General features: G+C 42.3%; 1 protein-coding gene across 6 annotated transcripts in view; it reads right to left on the bottom strand.

Moving 5' to 3' along the window:
* The window catches only part of TEAD1 (TEA domain transcription factor 1), a 157,189-nt gene that overhangs the window by 44,886 nt on the left and 94,523 nt on the right, over positions 1 to 17,780 (bottom strand). The window lies entirely within an intron of this gene.

Raw genomic sequence — 17,780 nt, 5'->3', positions numbered from 1 at the left:
TAGCAGACATTGTGCACACACACTATGCAGAGGGCTACGGGTTCAGTGCTTTCCCACCAGAAACTGTCCTGCACCTCTTTGCAGGCCAAGAGACACCTCCTTGGCCAGGTGGCACTCAGAATGATCTCTCACTGGAGAAGCCCCTAATGCTAAGGGCTGATACTGGTCTGGGCTCCTCTGGTTTTGTGTCTGACTGCATCGGGTGGTGTCTGCCCACCGCAGACTCTGCTGGGAGGAGCAGCTGCTCTTGAGAAGGTTGTGTGCTGCCCTAGATGAAGTGCCAATCACCCAGATGTTACAGCTTTACATCAGCTTCTCTCCAAGTTTTAATTCTACTAGGTGGACAGCAAAAATCTATCCTTTCTGCCAGGAAGCACTCTGTCTCCTTCACTGGCAGAAATCCCTGTCCCAGTTCAGCAGGGTATCAGCCACATCCTTAACGCTATGTATGAGAGCGATCACCCTCCAGTGCCAAAGCTGCTGCAGCAGTGGGGCTGATCAACACTGTGGTTTGTTATTCAGAGCTCTATTTCTCTTGGAAACACAGAGTATTTCCAAGTTGCTAAAATGGCTATTTGACTCCTCTTCAGTCACACACATTATGCCACCTAGTACAAACATACATGTTCTTTCCCAATCATTTCCTTCCTAAATGTTGCTGACATGCAAGGTAGCAGTTTCATGTGGTGTCCTGTTTATTTTCACTCTATGTTACTTCTCCATGACTCATTATAATAATTTAAATATACTTTTGCAACAAGTCCTGAGTTACAAAGCTATTTGCACTCAGCACAGGTGATAAGCAGCCCATATGTAGAAAATGAAGAAATTGATTTAGCAGCAAGCTGAAAACAAGGAGGTTAAAGCAAAAAGTACGTAAGTACATAGCTGAGGAATGCAGAAAGCTACTACATTGTTCCACAGAACTTGGGAAAAGGAATTGACAGAGAAGTCAAGAAGAGCTTGAGGCTAAGGCAATGAGAAGGGAGAGGAAAACGTACACAATGATGGCACATCATAGTAAATGCGTTTGGAATGAGATTTTTCCTCAATATTCTTCCTTGGTAATTTTTATGCCCCTACAGTGTCCCTTTAGTGAGTACCAGGCTAGCAGACAGCAAAGTGGTGCAAAAAAAAAATTAAAAGGAAAACAATAAGCTGTATTTCACCTGCCAGTGGGGAGCCTGAAGAGGTGACAGCCTGCAAGAGCAGCCCTCTGCTGTGTGGTGAGGTTCATAGATCACCATACTCTTCAGTCACTGGTATGATAAGAAATATGCACATTTTGATTCAGTGGGAGAATGACTCCTTTCCAGAAAGTACCTTCTTTGCATATTTTTAAGTATGTGCACACACTGAGCGCCTAGAATAGGTCTTTTTGGGTGTAAATCACATCAGGCTGTCCTTATCAGCAGAGAGTGAGTCTGTAAGGTGACAGAAGGGATGTATTGCCATCCTCTGTTCCTCTGCCTATACTGAACATGTTTCAGATATGTGGTCACAGCACATGTCACTCCAGTCAGCACTTGTACACTAAAGCAGCCCTATGCAGCCCTCAGCCATAGTGAGGAAGGAAAAGTTAACTGTATGATTTCACAGTTTACTTCCCTGTCAAGAAAGCTAAAGAACTGTTTTAAAAGGAAAGCTCAGATTTCCAGGCAGCTGCTTAACCAGAAAAGCAGCTTTGTAAAGAACACCAAGCGCTGAAAGTCCAGACTGTATTATTCAAAACACCAGTCAAGTGCTGTCTCCAGTTGAGCCCCAGTGCATCCATGAAGTGTTTTGGCTTGAATCAGCTTGGGATTTCTCTAGCCACTAGCTCGCTCGGCAGGGGTATGGCTAACAAGCCTGTGGCTTTACAAAGCGATCACTTGCCTTAAGATGAAGTCTAGCTGGAATCTACCTCAAGAAGAGCCAACAGTGAGAAAATTCATAAAGAAAAAACCTAAAGAGGAGGAACTCTACAAGGTACCATGCAAAGTGGTTGAGGAAAGGCCTCATGTTTTCTTTACAGTCATGCTTTCAATACAGCAAAAAAACATGCATCAGTTTTAGCCAGAGCAGGCAAAACTGTAGCCTCATGAGGCTCACTAAATGAGCTGGGCTCTGCTCAGCCACAATGATCTGAAAAGACTCGATTCCCTTTTATGACTACCAAAAAGCCACAAACACAGACATAAACGGTGCCTGACAAATACAAGTTAGACATCCCCGCCTAGAGGTTTACATCCTTTATGTTACCTACCAAACGCTGGTGCTCCTCTTTACCAGCTCTGGCTGACACTAACAGAAGAGACCTTATGTCCTGGTCAGCTAAGGCCCAGGGAGGATTTTCAAGAACAGAAGGCCTAAAAATCCTAAAAACTCCCTTTACAGCTCTTGGGAATGAAAGGAGTCTGAAACAAGTGGAGGCTCAAGAACTTCTTTAATTGGCCATCAGAAAACACAGGTTGAGAAAAGCTCACTAATAAATAGAGCTGTTTCTCTCTAAGGATAGCTCAGTGGTGGAAATACTTTTCCACAGATGCCCTCCCTCTCTCTCCCTGTCATACGTATCTGGGAAATCGCTTGGCAGGAGAGGCCAGGATTATGAACTGTAAATGTTCAGCTCCTTCTTCTTATCATCCTGCTTTGACAGTCTCCTACTTCGAGTGTTTTGGTACAAGTATCAAAGACAGGTGTGGGGATGTGCCCCGTCAGATAAAACACATTCACAGCACAGGAATCTTTCCCAAGGATCTTGAAAAGATCAGGAAAGGAGCATTACAAATATTTCATATAAGCGGTTTCTTGTGGTTTCCTTTTGGGTTTTTTCAACCTTTTAAATTCAGGCTGTATTTGTCATGTCCCTCTCTGCTGTCAGTGCAATTGCAAACTACGTGTCTCCCTGGACTAATGCTGAGGAAGAGGCATTTTACACAGCAAAGTATCTTCTATAATACTGGTAGAAAGTAAAAAGGGAGTTCGGATAGAAAACAGTGCAGGTGCTAAAAATCCCCAGGGCAGCCCTGCTCCTGCCAACCAGTGGGACACAGGCTCCTTTGCCTTCCCAAATTAATGTCCCATCCCTGAGGGGCATCATCCTAAACAAGGGAGTGTGTGGTGATCCTGGAAACCTCAAAGGCAGCATGAGGACTGACATTTCTGCTCTTCTTATTCAAAATAAGTAGAAGCAGCTGCAAAGTGGGGAGGGTCACACCCGCCTCTCCCTAGGGGAGGCAGTTGTTGTTCTGACAGAGGGCCCTTGTGCAGGGAAGCCTCCTCTACCAAAGCTATTTCCAAAACCAGCCTGAAGGAGACAAGCATTAGCCCCAACAAAGGCCTCCGGAAGACTGCAGGATGTCATCCTCGGTCCCATTTGCCAAGAGTGGACAAGTACTCTGAAGGTGAAAATCACCCCTGAATGATGAGGGTGTAACTGGCAATCCCTCCAGGGGCTGCAGATAGCACCAGCACCCCTGCACTGGAGCCACCGGGCCACCACCGGCATCTCTACCAGGACCTACACTAGTCGCGGACCCAACCCCAGCCACGTCAGATCCCTTTCTTCGGGTCCCAGCTACAGATGACACTGCTCAAATCTGGTCCCCACCAGCGCCAGGGCAGCGAGCCGGCGCATCGCGTCCCTGCGGAGCCACCAGCCACATGGCGGGCAGGCATCTTTATTTAGAACATTAATGACAGAAATTAAACCTCCGCCCTCCCAGCAACAGGCACCATCCAAATGCGATAAAAATAGGCAAGTGTGGGAAATCAGGCCAGTTAGCAATTTGGAAACAGACAGCTAACGTGAAAAAGTTCTGATACTCTGCAAAGCCATTCCAGCAAGGACCGAGCAGGAACGCCTGTTCTTTCAGAGGACGGCGTGCTGTGCCGTTCTTCAGCTTCTGTGACACTGCCTTGATGCAGGAGCTTCATACCCTAACGGCAGAGTCTGGAGACAGACCTGCACATGCATCCCACCTCACAACTCTTGCACATGTCTGCACGTTTGCCATGGCAAAGCTTTTCGTCTGGTTCTGGTAACCTCCATTTCTGGTCGCCTCTCTGCTCAAAGCTGTTACAAGGGCCTGGTGATGAAAAAATGCTGTGCATGTGCCCATGGGCCAGATCTGGACAGCTAGAGGGAATTTTACTTGATGAGGAGCCCGCTGAGGAGCTTGCTGCACCTCAGGCGAGCGCTCTCCTGGACAGCCTCTGTGCGCAGCACTGAGCCCTTTGTCTCGCTGCTGAGCAGGGGCTGGCTCCAGCTCCAGAACCTGTGCGTGGGCACAGCCAGCAGCCAGGGGCTGTTCCTCTGTCAGAAGGTGGCCATGCGGCCCTGGAGCAGCCCGCGGAGGAATCGCTGCTCCCCCGCGGCACCCAGCCTCGGCGCTGTTCTGCTCCATTTTGCTGGCGGAAGATCCGGCGCGGCAGAGCTCGCTGAAATTTGCTGGTGCTGCCTTCTGAGCCTGTTTTAAAGCTAAACTGGCTAAGAAAAAAGCCTCTTGTAGATAAAAGAGCTCTGCGAGTCAACAACTGGCTAAGCAGTTCAGACCCTGAAGTAAGGCATCCTCTATTTAAACGTCCTGCGCAAATCTGATTTAAGCTCTCAGAAGTGCGAGGGGCAGGTGCCTGAGCCGTGCGCAGGCTGCGCGGGGCGCGGCGCGGCGCGGGCGGGCGGGCAGCGTTTTGTCCGGACAAGCTCTCCGCGCCGGCGCATGTGACGCGGGCCAAACAAACAGCATCTGGGGATTTTCAATTACAGACCTTCCCCCAGCATGCCTGCACTGTAATCTCTACCAGATGAGGCTCAGGCCTCACTATTTTCAATAATTCACACACTGTGTACACATAACATGACAATAAGGGCATTCATGCAACCGCCTGATTCGCACATCAAAGCTCCCAAATGGCCAGCTGTAAGCATGCTTACTGCTGAATAATTCATTCTTTTCACAGGCTTGAAAAAACGCTCAGCGGGAGTTGGCAAGCTTGTGTTCTTTCCTGTGTGGTATGCTAAACTCAAATTTTGAAAGAGGTACAGCCCCGCTAAAAAAAGAGTCAGAGATCCAACTATTTAAATGTGCATTTGCAAGCTTTCGGATGGCTGCTCGCAATAACAAAAAACACAACACAAAACCAACAAAAAAACACCCCCACAACCAACCGGCAAGAAAAAGCAGTGCTACGTCTCCGAGTGGGTAGTGAAGATAAGATGAAATAGTCTACGTGTTTTCTGGAGCAGGTGTTTAATAGAAATAAAATGACAAAACAGTTTCCCAGATGGTAATTTTTTTTTTTAAGAGATATTATTCCTCACTAAGTATCTTAGATATACCAGAGGCAGTTAACAAGTTCAGTAGACTTGAAAATTCAACATACTTAGCATAAACGTTCTACTGTAAGGCAGAAAGGGTTTTAGCTAAGACTAACACGCATGAAAAAAGCAAACACAGAAACACCAGAGCTAATTCTGTAACTCCTGTTTACTGTTCTCACAGATAGGGGTTGAATACTAATTTCTAGGTGATATTTTAACAACTCTGAATTTGCAGCTGTGTCTCTAGCTTGCAACCAGTGAGTGGTCCAGATTTTGAAAATACTTTGGCTTTGCACACCAGAAGCATCATTTCTTTAAGAAAAAAAAAAATAAAGAAAATGTTTAAAAAAATTAAAAAGAGAGAGGAAAGAAGGGTCTGCTTCTTAATATCAAGTTTTCTTGACTGTCAGTCAGCTCCAGGACCAGCAGGATCAACTAGTCGTGACCTCTCCTTATAGCAAACACATGCTGCTTACCAGCTGTGGACTGTGTTTTTTACACCCTTTTCTCTATCATTCAGAATGGCTTCCTCCTAATCACAGTAATCCCAAAAGTGCTAAAACATATCAATCGTCCTCTAAGCCCTGCCTACAAAAGGCCAGCCGTCCAGCCTTTATGGGCTTGTCCAGCAGCAGCTGATACTTCATTCAACTACAAATCCAATTTAGCAGTTACAAGAGGTTTAGCATCACTGGAAAAATATTGGTGTTGATCCTGCACTCTTAAGTCAGCAAATATTCCTTTACCATATTGTTTAGCTTTTTCTGCCATATTTACACTTCTGCTGGATTTCCCTGAATGACTTCAACGACAGCATTTAACCTCTGAACTGGTAATATTTACCGTTGATCAAACAGTGATTTCTAAAATACGTTTACCACAATTACAGAAATATAAAGCCTATTTATATTCCAGCTGTTACAATTCTGAAAAACAACCCCAACCAACAACCCTAAAAACCAAACAAACAGTCATTTCATTCAAACCATAGAGGAGACTCTATGTGCTACTTATGTGGGATGTTATTTGTTATAGCCCTTTGGGCACGCTCATGGCAACTCTTTCACTTACGTATTTTTAATTGCCAAATGCAAACACTTCCTGGATCCCCCTTCACTTTTTCCCTTCCCTTTTTTTTTCCTCATGTTTTCCTCTTGCCTTAAAATTAGGAGTGGAGATCCAACCTAGGAAATTCACTATTCCCTAGCCCAAATCCGTGAATCTGTGGGACCACTAAGTTTATGCAGCTTTTATTAATGGGAATATATGGCAGGAGGTATCTCCTCGGGCTGTGTGGAAGAGAACAGGAGTTGATTTTCACTTGCTTTGTAGCAAAAATAACCTTAAAGCTGCATCAAGCACAGGATTCCCATCTCTCTGCACAGACATGCCAGAGGGCTGGGGCAGAGACAATGATGCAAGGCAGGTCCCCCCACATTATCCCAGGGAATGGAGTGGAGACAAAAAAAACCCCACCAAAACCACCAACCAAACAAACCCCAAACAAAAGTGATTTAGACTTGCTGGAGCTTGTATAACTCTGCACCAAGCTCTTGAACCAAGGCTGCATTTAGGTAGGGACTGTGCACAAACATGGGCATCCCAGGACAGGACTGGGAAGAGACAAAGACTGCAGGCTTCCTAAAATGGGTTGTAAGGGCTAGCTGAGTGCTGCGGGTGTAAGCCGGCACACACACACAAGATTACAATAAGCCACTTAAGTATTATTATACACAAATTATCTGCTTGCAAAGTGTACAGTAACTGGGTTGCCCAAGAGGACAAGGGAAAGAAAAGATCCAAGAAACAAAATAACTGAAATAATCCCCTTGGATTCTAATGAGTGAACAATTACAATGACTCACTGAAGTTATATCATAATGATACTTCCAAAGAAAAGAACTTTTTGTATGTTCTATTAAAATCAACAACAATAAAATGATTCTAGATTGAAGCAGTACCACAACTTAATTTATATAGCAAAAAGGAAATGATCTAAGAGTAAGACTGAAAGATACTCTTCTCATGCCAAGTCTCAAACTTGTGGGTTTTGTCCCAGGTCCAGTTTTAAAGACCACAACAAAAAAGACCTATGGATCAATCTGGTTCAAAAGTCTTCATTGACTTTAATGCAGTGCATTGGATTCTGTATGGCAGAATTCGTACTGGGGAATATTCCACACAAGCAATGTTCTTCTGCATTTTTGAAAACACAGAACACATTTAAAAGAGAGAGAAATGATCCAGAGGTCTCTCTTGAAAATTCATTAATATTTTGTTGGTGTCAGTTGCCTCAACAAAAGAAGGTTTTACAATTTACCCTAAGTCCCATTTAATTAAACTTTAAATGTTAGCAGAATATATGGAAATGTATTGTAATCCCCTGTAATTATATTATTTTCTACTTACTGGATTTTACTGCAACCAAAAATGCATTTCAAAAATATCAGCAATTTTTGGGCTTCAGAATATACAAAGAAATGCCCATAGGGAAAAAAAATAAATCCCCAAACTTGACCTTTGCCATCTCTCTGGATCAGCTACAGATGTTTTGTAGATTATACAAAACCCTACATGTCCTTAATCTGACATTCTGGGTTTTTTTTCCCCCTGCTAGGGTAGGAACTCTCAGTAACCTATGTGCAAAGGCCCCGTGTGACTTGCACATGCATACGTAATTGCTGTGCTGTTTTCCAAGGTACCTGCAATTTTTCAGAGGTGTGAGCAGTTCAGAAAGGAGAAGACTCTTGCCCAGTGCTACTGACAGAAAGTTTGGACAGGAATCCTTCAAATACACAGACAATGGGCTGCCTGACCTGTCATGCATGATGGATGAGTTAAAGGGATTAAACCCACTATTTGCATTAGAATAGACAAAAATTAGCAAAATAGAATTTTGCACTAGGTGGCTTCAGTTCTGTTTGTTCTCTTAGGCAAAATGAAGTTCATTTTTAAAGGATTTACGATTGTTTAAGTACTGCTTATTTGCAAAGGATAAGTTCTGGATGCCAGTTTGCTTTCCAGTGTTTACACTTTAAGAAATCCACTTTGCAGTATCCTTTTTTTTCCTCGCTTAATAGTAAAATAGCTGCAACTTTCTGATGGCTTTAAAATGTATGTAAATCTAAATGCTTACATACCACTAAGCTGCCTATACCCAAAATTCGATTTTGAGTTCACAAAGGTGATCAATAAGACCCCAAAATTACTTCAGCTTATGTTGATGCTTCACTGAGGTTCTAAGTACAAGCCAGTGACTCTCAAACTCTTAAGAGGCAGACACTTGAAATACTGCATGCTTCTTTTAACTAGATTTATACTGCATGCAGTGGTGGTACTTAAGAGTCAGAGATGGCTGCACAAAGTAATATAATGAAAGACTTGCCTTACAGCACAACATCATATTGTTTATACAATACGACTTTGAAAGAAACCCATATGAACAAGTCAGTACACACGAGCAGGCAAACAGATGTAAAAGCTCCAGAAACAGCCATGGACCATCTCCCCTCACTCCTACAGAGTGCAACCAAGATTTACCCATCAAACAAGACTTGCAAAAGAAATGGAGGTTCTCCTGTCTGCAAACCTCACACATCCAATTTGCAGACAACCAGCAGACTCCACAAAATCCAGCACACTTTAAAATACATCTGCATACTGCCAAATAAGTTTCGGAATCCCACACCCGTTTTAACAGTGAGCTGCAGTCAGACTGGTGATGGATTCCACCGTGCCCTGAAGCAGCATCAATGGAAAGCGCAGCTCCGACATTAAGGAGGTAAATGTCTTCCATTGAAGACATTACAAACAGGAAAAGCTGTGACATGAGTTCTCAACTCAGCATTTACTATAATGAGATTTTAAGAGAGCAGATCACTTCTTTTGCTCAGTGATGAGGTCCTGGCCAGATCCAGAGTCTCTATAAACCAGGCCAGTGCCAGAGCCTGCAGCCAGGGATGGGATCTGACCATACGGCTCCCAGGGAGGCCACATTCATCTGCATGCAAGGGAGGGCCCCATGATCTGCCTTCATTTTCAGCTCCACAGATCCTACGCTGCTATTTCATGCAGTTCTTTGCAAAAACTGTTTATTTAGCTTATGAATTATTTGTTATCTGTGTCCCATGCAGTTAAGATGCTTTATTTTCACAGCAGGTGCAACGAGGTATTTAAATCTGCATTATGTCCAGGGTACTTGGACTCAGTTTGTGTTAGATGACAGCTTCTGACAGCAGATGGACCAAGTGGAGAAATGTTTGACTGGCGTATGAAAGAGCTTGGTATACATCCAAGACTAACCTTGGTTTCCAAGCTATTTCACAAGCACAAAGTAACATTTTGTGGAGACTTTATAGCTAACAATGTCATTCTAGCTATAGTACAATAAATATTTTCCTCAAATTATGAAGCCACTAGAGAGACCCAGAACACACTCAAGCTACAGGGTAAGTCATTCCTTGCAAACCCAGTCTCAAAGCATGCTTAAAATTAGGACCTCTTTAACTCATTTTCAGCCAGAAGAAAGACCTGTCCATGCTTGCAGATGCGATACAGACCTGTCCAGATCAGTTATACACTCCCACCTCACTGGTGATCCCATCTGGCCACTGGTGTTTAAGTGGGTAACAATATCCCTGCACTTCTGAAGGATCTCAGCCCAAGGGGAGAAAAAGAAACCTTAATGCCATCTTGAACTCGGGTATGAGAACACAACAGGCCATTAAAAGAACAGAAGATGCTGCTGCTTACTTTGAAGCTCAGCTCTGAGACAGCAGGGAGGAGCTGAATAATCAAATAATGCTGCGCCACAAGGCATTTTGTTTAAGTTTGGAAGTGGTCCTCATAACCTGCTCAATCATCAGCATGAGAAGTGCCTCCTTGACTCCTACCTGTCTCCCAGGCTCCAAGGCCTCCAACAATTCCAACAGTCCACAGTGCATCCCAAGAGGTGCAAATACCATGTTGCTGATCCCATCATCGTTGAAAACTGTACTTGTGCCTTTCAACATCTGCAGCTTTATCTTTGAGAATCACAAGAAAATGCTGCTTTGTGTATTTGCCAAATGTGGGACAGTCCTACCATTTCTAATTTTTGCTGTAAATCTCCTTAAGGTGGTTGTTTTGGATGATGAGAACTTTTAGAGTTCTAGACATGTCAGAGAACCAAAGTAAGAGTTATTTATGATCTTTCTACCACTTATTTGTTTCTACAGTAAATCACTACTTTTCCCTTCCGGCTTATGCCTTTACATAACATTTATCCAAAAGCTGTACATTTGAAAACCTTTGCTTTGCTTTGGATAAATGAGTCATGGGGTGCAGACATGGTCTTATGTGCAATTCTTAATCCCATTTGCTTTAGGCCTGATGCAGTAGGAGAGAAACTTTACAGCCAGGTTTTTCTTGTGACTATTAATGTGGGACTGGGAGAAGAGACTGACCTTCCAGCCACAGTTCTGCCACAATCAATTTCCATGCTTTCTTCACAGGTTTTGCCTGTAACAGAGGTCAGCTCTCTTAAACTGTGGTGAAAAAGGCGCAGAAAAGACCAGTCCCACTCTCTACTTGATGTACCACCCACATACATACAAACATGGTTTATCATACTGAACAATCATATTAGTTCAACTTTAAAGGTCACTGCTCTTCTGCCCAGCCCATGTTGTACTGACTCTCCCCTAGTGAACATCCAGGCTGCTGCACACCATGGGCAGGTTATATTGCAGGTGGTACTTCCTAATGGGCAAAGCCTTGAGGAAGATTCCTGCATCTTCCTTCTAATGTGACCAGTGGCTGGCTGGATGCATCTTGACACATGGAGAACTGCAGTATGGAACAAGGGAGCAGTCCTGAGCATCACCAGTGAGCAGTTCCACAGACAAATGATAAAGGGTTTAAAATGCTAAATACTGTGTGGTTGGTTTCACTCTCCTGGCACTGTCCCCTTGGCAGAAAGGTATTTCAGATCAGTACCAGCGTGATCAACATCACCCTTCCCAATTCACAAGTCTCTCTGCCTATGCAAGCACTCAGTGCTTTGCTTGAATGCAGGCAGTGTACACAGTACTAGACTGTTCCTAAACTTCTGTCAAGTCCACCTGGTACCCAGTTTCTTAGTTGTACAAATATCCAAGTGCTCTACAATATTTTGATATTTTTATAGTAGATATAACTGGTCATTAAGGCATTTTCAATGAGGCAACTGGCAAACTCATCCTGATCTTGGCAGTCACACCAGCATCAACATTTTAGCACAGACTAGGTTTTAGCTATTAAAAGACATAAAGAAATGGTCACTGAGTCAGCCAAAGAAATTCTGCCTGACATCAGGCATAGCTAGAACATATGCACAAAGAGATTAAATTAGTGCTGCAGAGACTTACTCAGAGTGCTAGTGAGTGACATCCCTTTCTCTTTTTGTGAGATGCATATGAATATACCAGCACCCACCCCTCTAGACACTAAACTGAGCCATAGGCTGGTTTTCCATAAGAACACAGGGGCTTGGTAATGTTAGCTTAGTGGTCGGACCTGATCTTAAGGGTCTTTTCCAATCTAAATGATTCTATGATATAAGAACAAGAAGTTAAAAAATATACTGAATTACCTCTGAGGCTCACAAATGTTTATATGAAGTTATTAAAAAGCTGAGATTTAAAACAACACATTCATTTAAAAGAAAATGGAAGGCTGTTTCTGGTATGGCTGAGGCAGTTGTGATTTCTGTTGGGGGAAATTTATAGCCATATTATTGCTGTCAAGGAGGGTAGTGAGCCACAAGGATTTCCAGATGCCATGTGTGAAGTTTCTCATTTCCCCAACCATACTAAAGTACATTATCACCTGAATGCAAACAACCTTTAAAAAGTAACTGTCATTGAAACACGTGTGGTAGGAAAATTACAGCCAGAAAATCTTATGAGTGAACTTTGTTCCCAAGTGGATTTGTTTTTCAAAAAGGAAACAGAATATATGCAAAGGTCCAGCACAATGGTGCTGAAAGGAAGACAGAGATGGAACTATGAGAAGGCTGATGCTGCATAGTCCACACTAATTTTTTACTTACAGTGACAGCTGAGTCTTAAAGCAAGTGTTTTGTTAAATGATGTTAAACTGTAATCTTTTCCCTGAAGATGAAAACTACATGGGAGATGGAGAGCCCAAAACAGAGCTGTCCCTTCTGACTCACAACTGGAAACCTAACAGCCACAAGATCTTGAGTGGGAGCAAAAAAACTCTGTTTTGCTCAAACTCAGAATGAAATAGAAAGTCTGTTGAGAAAATAGGGACATGCTGGCATTCCTCACTCCAGCTAGAGCAATTCCACACTTCTATGGGCACAAAGCTTCCGAGATATGCTTAGCAAAATGAAGGCTGAGAAGGGCCCCATGCCAACACCAACCAAAATTACTGTATGCCAGTTTTATCACACAAGCTTTTGTCCATTATCTCAAGAGACAGTTTCCATGTCTCAGATCTTTCTTACAGTCCTCCTAAAGAGGGTATCCACGGCATAAACCTTAAAAGGACTAAAGCAAATCCCTGAAATTGTTTTAATAATCACATCAGACACTTGGCTTGCAGTTACGCTACAGCATTTACTGAAAGAAACTGAGATCTGAGTAACAAAAAAATGGTCCCTCAGAAACTCTCATGCTCCACATTGAGAAGAACTGAACCTCTGCTGTAGCAACAACTACAAATAGCTGAAGACTGAAGTGCAGAGTATGCACATTTGACACAACAGAAAACTGCCAATCCATTTATTTCCAGAAACTTAAGACAAGTGAATATGGACAAGTCCCCTTGCAAACCTACACAGGGTAAGTAAATGTCTTGCTGTAGTGTCATAATTGAAGCTGAACTGCCCAAGTCATCATGGCACTCACTTATAGCTAAAGGAACTCATCCAGAGTGCCTGCTGCACCTGTTGGTTCTCGAGACTCCAGTCTTGTCAAAAATCCAAGTTAGTACATTGAAAACAAAAGTGTCATTACAGTGCTTCTGAAACAATCACTCAGGCTTCTCCTTCATCTTTTCATTTCCACGAGATTAAAGACTTCAATTAAAATACAAGCCAATTTACTGAAGTTTTTTTTAATTCAGTAACTCAGCTTTTTCTGTTCTAGTATTTCTTTTGCATTGTAACATCTTGCATTGAGGCAGGATTTTGTTTGCATCTTTTCCCATTCTTATCTAGGCTCTTTTTTATTCTCCAGATTAAAAAAATAAAGATGTCCTAAATAAAGTTTTTCAGTGGTGAATATGAGCTAAACAGCCTCAGCAGCTCTAAAGTGGTTTACAAACTGCTATGCCTGAATTACTTGCTGATTCTCTGAGCACCATAAATACTTTAACTATGTGAGAAAGTGAATCTCCACAGATGTCAGATTTCAGTCCATTTTTTTTCCCTGTACTTTTCCAAGCAAGCCACCCACCCAAATGCTCCTGCCTGCCAGTCAAGAGAGAGGTGTAAATATCCTGCTATTCACATGAAAGAGAATGCAGTCAGGCTGATCTACATCTACCAGGCAGGCTCACACTGTTGTGCAAGGGAGACAGAGGACCATGTTGCAGCAGGATCAAGGTCTTGCCTTTCCTTAGCCTGCCTTTGCTGATGAGCTGCTGACTTTTATCTTCCTCCCATAGTCCATCCTGCCAGCATTATCTCTTAAATTAAGGGTTGCCCCTGTGCTGCTGCCAACGGTAGGCTTGAAAAAATACTTCTGTAAGCAGCAGAACTAAGGAAGCCTGCTGTCACATTAGTCTGGGTCCTGACATGGAGCTTTTGCGTGGATTCTTGTGCCTCACCTCCCAGTGACTACCAGCCTTGCCCTTGCAAGACACTCATAGGCACTCTCTCATTTCCCTGTTTTCAGGGAGCTTCCAAAGAAGTTTCCTAAAGATCATCATCTCTCCAGTTTGGTTAAACACTGAGCAAAGGATCTGCAGAAGCAACTGGGTAGAACTGACAGGCAGACATCTATACAAATATTTTCTCTTTTAAACCTGCACTTTGATGGCAGCGCTTGAGCAGAGGAGATAACGGAAACATGGGATAAAGCTCTTTATGCTGGAGACATTAGTAGACAAAAATAACAAATTCAGCCCCAGTTCCATATAGCTGATAGTTCATAACACAGAGCTCTTAGAAGAGTTTAGGATTTCATAGAAATTATTATTTCCAAGTGCAAAAAATGTTCATGGCTGAAGTAAAATTGTTGACCTTACAACACTACAAGACTAAACAAATGTTTGTCCACCTTTAAGAATGAGTCCATTGCACCAAGCAATATTAGCTGCTATAATTTAACAAATTTAAGCAAATTTAATACCTATGCTTAAGCTTCCTTAAGGTCAATCACATTCTTTGGAAAAGGAAAGGTTTCAATGAAGTTGTCATTAGCACTTCAAGGTATATATAAAATGAAGAGCTTAATTTTAAATACAGGCAGTTTTTTTTAAATTGCTGTCATAAAATAAAAGCATACTTAAAAATTCCTGTTTTCCTTCACATAAATTCCTTTTCTTTTTCCTGCAATGTGGGAAGTAAACCCATCTAGTATGCGATACCAGGCTCATTAGAAATCATTGGCCTGAAAATTCAGCATTGCTTTCTACAACATAAAATCTCATACATCCAATAACAGATCATGTTAAATTTGACCTAACCAGTGACAGGGTGCTTTATCCAGAAATAACACCCTTTTGCACAAAATGTTATTTTCAAAGTAAAGTGATCTATGGAAATAGAATGCCTCTTGGATTCCCAAGATTACACTAAACCAAAGCATTGTATGTGCTCACATCCTATAAGGCAGGAATATCTACTAAGCCTCAAGTATAAACACCCAACACTTTTTTCACCAACAAAGAAACTATGCTACTTCACCCAACAACAGTCTCCTTCAAATACGACCCAATCTGCAAGAAGAAATGACTCAATTCACAAGAAATGGACACATTTCCAGGAGACTTTCTTTGCTCAAGGTTTTCCCAGTTTTCCTTTATCAATCCACTAAACCTACAGTGCAAATGCAAGCTTTGGTTAAAAAAAAAACAACCCAAACCCAAAATAAAACCTCAGTATGCTGAAGGCATCTGAGAGAGTAGTAAATTACTAGGAGATTGGAAAGATTGATTCGTGATGAAGTTACAACAAAGTGGGACATTGCAATCAGCATGTAGATGGTGCAGAGGCTGAGTCTGGCAGCAATCTCTGAATGCCCTCGATTCCCAGCAGCAGACTGAAATCAGTGGGAGCTCAGGACATTCAACAATTCACAAAAATTAAAGCTGGGCAGCAACTGTTTATATTGTTTGTTCTTGGCAGTACCCTGGAAGAGCTAGAAGCAGAAGGAATGCATGATCTATGTTGTGACAACTTTGCAATTTAGAAAGATTTAAGCACAAGGGATAGGGTAGTGAAAAGGGGTGTACCAAGTGAATGAAGTCCTCAAAGCTGATGATGGTTGGCATTCTCTATTAATACAGCAATCTCTGTATTATGGGTAGAGACTATTCCCAAAGCAGCTCACCCTACCCATTATTGACATACTCATTTCCTACAAATCACAGTGAAAGTGCTTCGTGTGTGCTTCAGAAAGCTGTAATCTAGAGGATTGTGGGTGTTGTATGTGGAGAGGTTTGTAGGCCATGGCCAGCAGTATGATGTGCTCACAAGTGAGGCATGCAGCAGGACGTACCCACCGCAGGGGTGGGAGTGAAATGGGCTGATGGAAGGAAGCAAAGAGCAGCACAGGGTCCAAGGGCTGTTGCAAGGGCACAGGCAAGAGCACTGCAGGCTGCAGCATGAGGGAAGACACTGGAGTTGCATAGAGACAGAAGCTGAAAGAGAATTTTTTTTAACCTCATATGTGAGAATATACACAGAGGGATGGTCTTAAGGCACAGTTTAAATATTAAGCAATAAAAAACCTTCCAGATTTAAAACAGGATCCAAAAAATGTCCCATGTTGAGGCACTCGAAACTAAACTGGGTAATGCAGTAGGAAATGCAGTGACAGGAGGAACCTTCCACCTTTTTTTCCAGGAGATGCATATTTCATACTTTCTTCCTGTATGACCTAAAAATCTACACCTGTAAGAGAGCCCCAGGTGATAGGCAAACCATAAACCATGTGATGGGCCTGTAACACAAATATCCTTGAATCAGGCCAATCTCAAACTCTATGGTGCCAGTACTGTTATTTGACTCATATAGTTTCATTTTAGGTAGTCTGCGAGGTGCAGGGAGTTGGATCTGATGATCCTTGTGGATCCCTTTCAGCTCAAGATATTCTATGACTCTCTTCAGTTACATTTCTCTAAACCTGGGAGTTTAAAGTCATACCCAGCAGGCACTTTTGGCTTACCTTCCTGGTTTTCTTACATAAAACAAAGAGTAAGAAAAGTAGGAGGTGATAAATCATTGGATGAGTCCTCTTCAAGAATAGCTGTGGCAAGTTAGCATTGCACTGATGTCCCTGTTCTTGTTTATCTCACTTTTTCTAAGAAATTACACTTTTAATTTAAGCACAGACTCTGCATTTCTTACATAGCCAGAATATGCCAACATACTTCCACAAGTCATCTCCTTTTCTTGGAGGGAAAAATAAAGAAGGATCTACAATTCTGTGGTCTACTGTAAGTGGAGCTGCCTCACCTTTAACTTCCTTCTAACACATAACACCAGGCTTAAAAATTGTACACAGAAGCTGAAACACCACAAGCAGCCCTTCCATCTACTTTGCTTTACACATTAAACCACGATTCAAACAAGAGTCCATTAAGGCATCTAAATGTGACTTACCACATGTGTTAATTGGGTGGGGGAAAAAAAAGGAAAACACAACCCTTGAATGTGGACATTTATGTGTTCTCATTATTCAGACCCTCTTGATGCCACAATCTCCCACTTCTATAGTTTATAAATGTTTGATTTAAAATATAGCCATTTTATCATTTGTACCACATTTACCTCATCTTACCACTATTGTGACTGGATGAGAAGCTAATGTAGCCTACACTGTCTGGTCAATTATTGCATGGACACCAGGGACCAATTAATGCTATCCATAAAAGCCTGAATCATTCTGTCAATTAACTAGAACTAACTATGTCATCAGATATATTACTGGTGAGCAAGTCTATTTGGTTGCAATATGTCTTGAAGGAGAGCAGTATCAAATGAATCACAATTGACTTGGACAACTGCTAGCATAATTTCAGAAGATGAAAAGACAAATGTGGTAGTTATTAGTGGTCCCCTGAGGAATTACGGCCAAGCAATTGTAATGTGCTAAGACTGTACTAGCAGGTGCCCACAGCACAAATCAGGCAGAGGGTTAAATCAATATTTTCAATTTCTTAGGATCAATCCAGTGTTTGAACAAGATGGAAACTTGTTAGCAATTGGCAGAATGTGTAAATGAAAAGTCAAACTTCTTATTATTTGTTAAAAAGGAATCGGTGC

Source organism: Pogoniulus pusillus, chromosome 24, assembly GCF_015220805.1.
Source record: "Pogoniulus pusillus isolate bPogPus1 chromosome 24, bPogPus1.pri, whole genome shotgun sequence".
In the NCBI taxonomy this organism is placed as follows: Eukaryota; Metazoa; Chordata; class Aves; order Piciformes; family Lybiidae; genus Pogoniulus; species Pogoniulus pusillus.
This window is presented reverse-complemented; position numbering and strand designations above follow the sequence as displayed.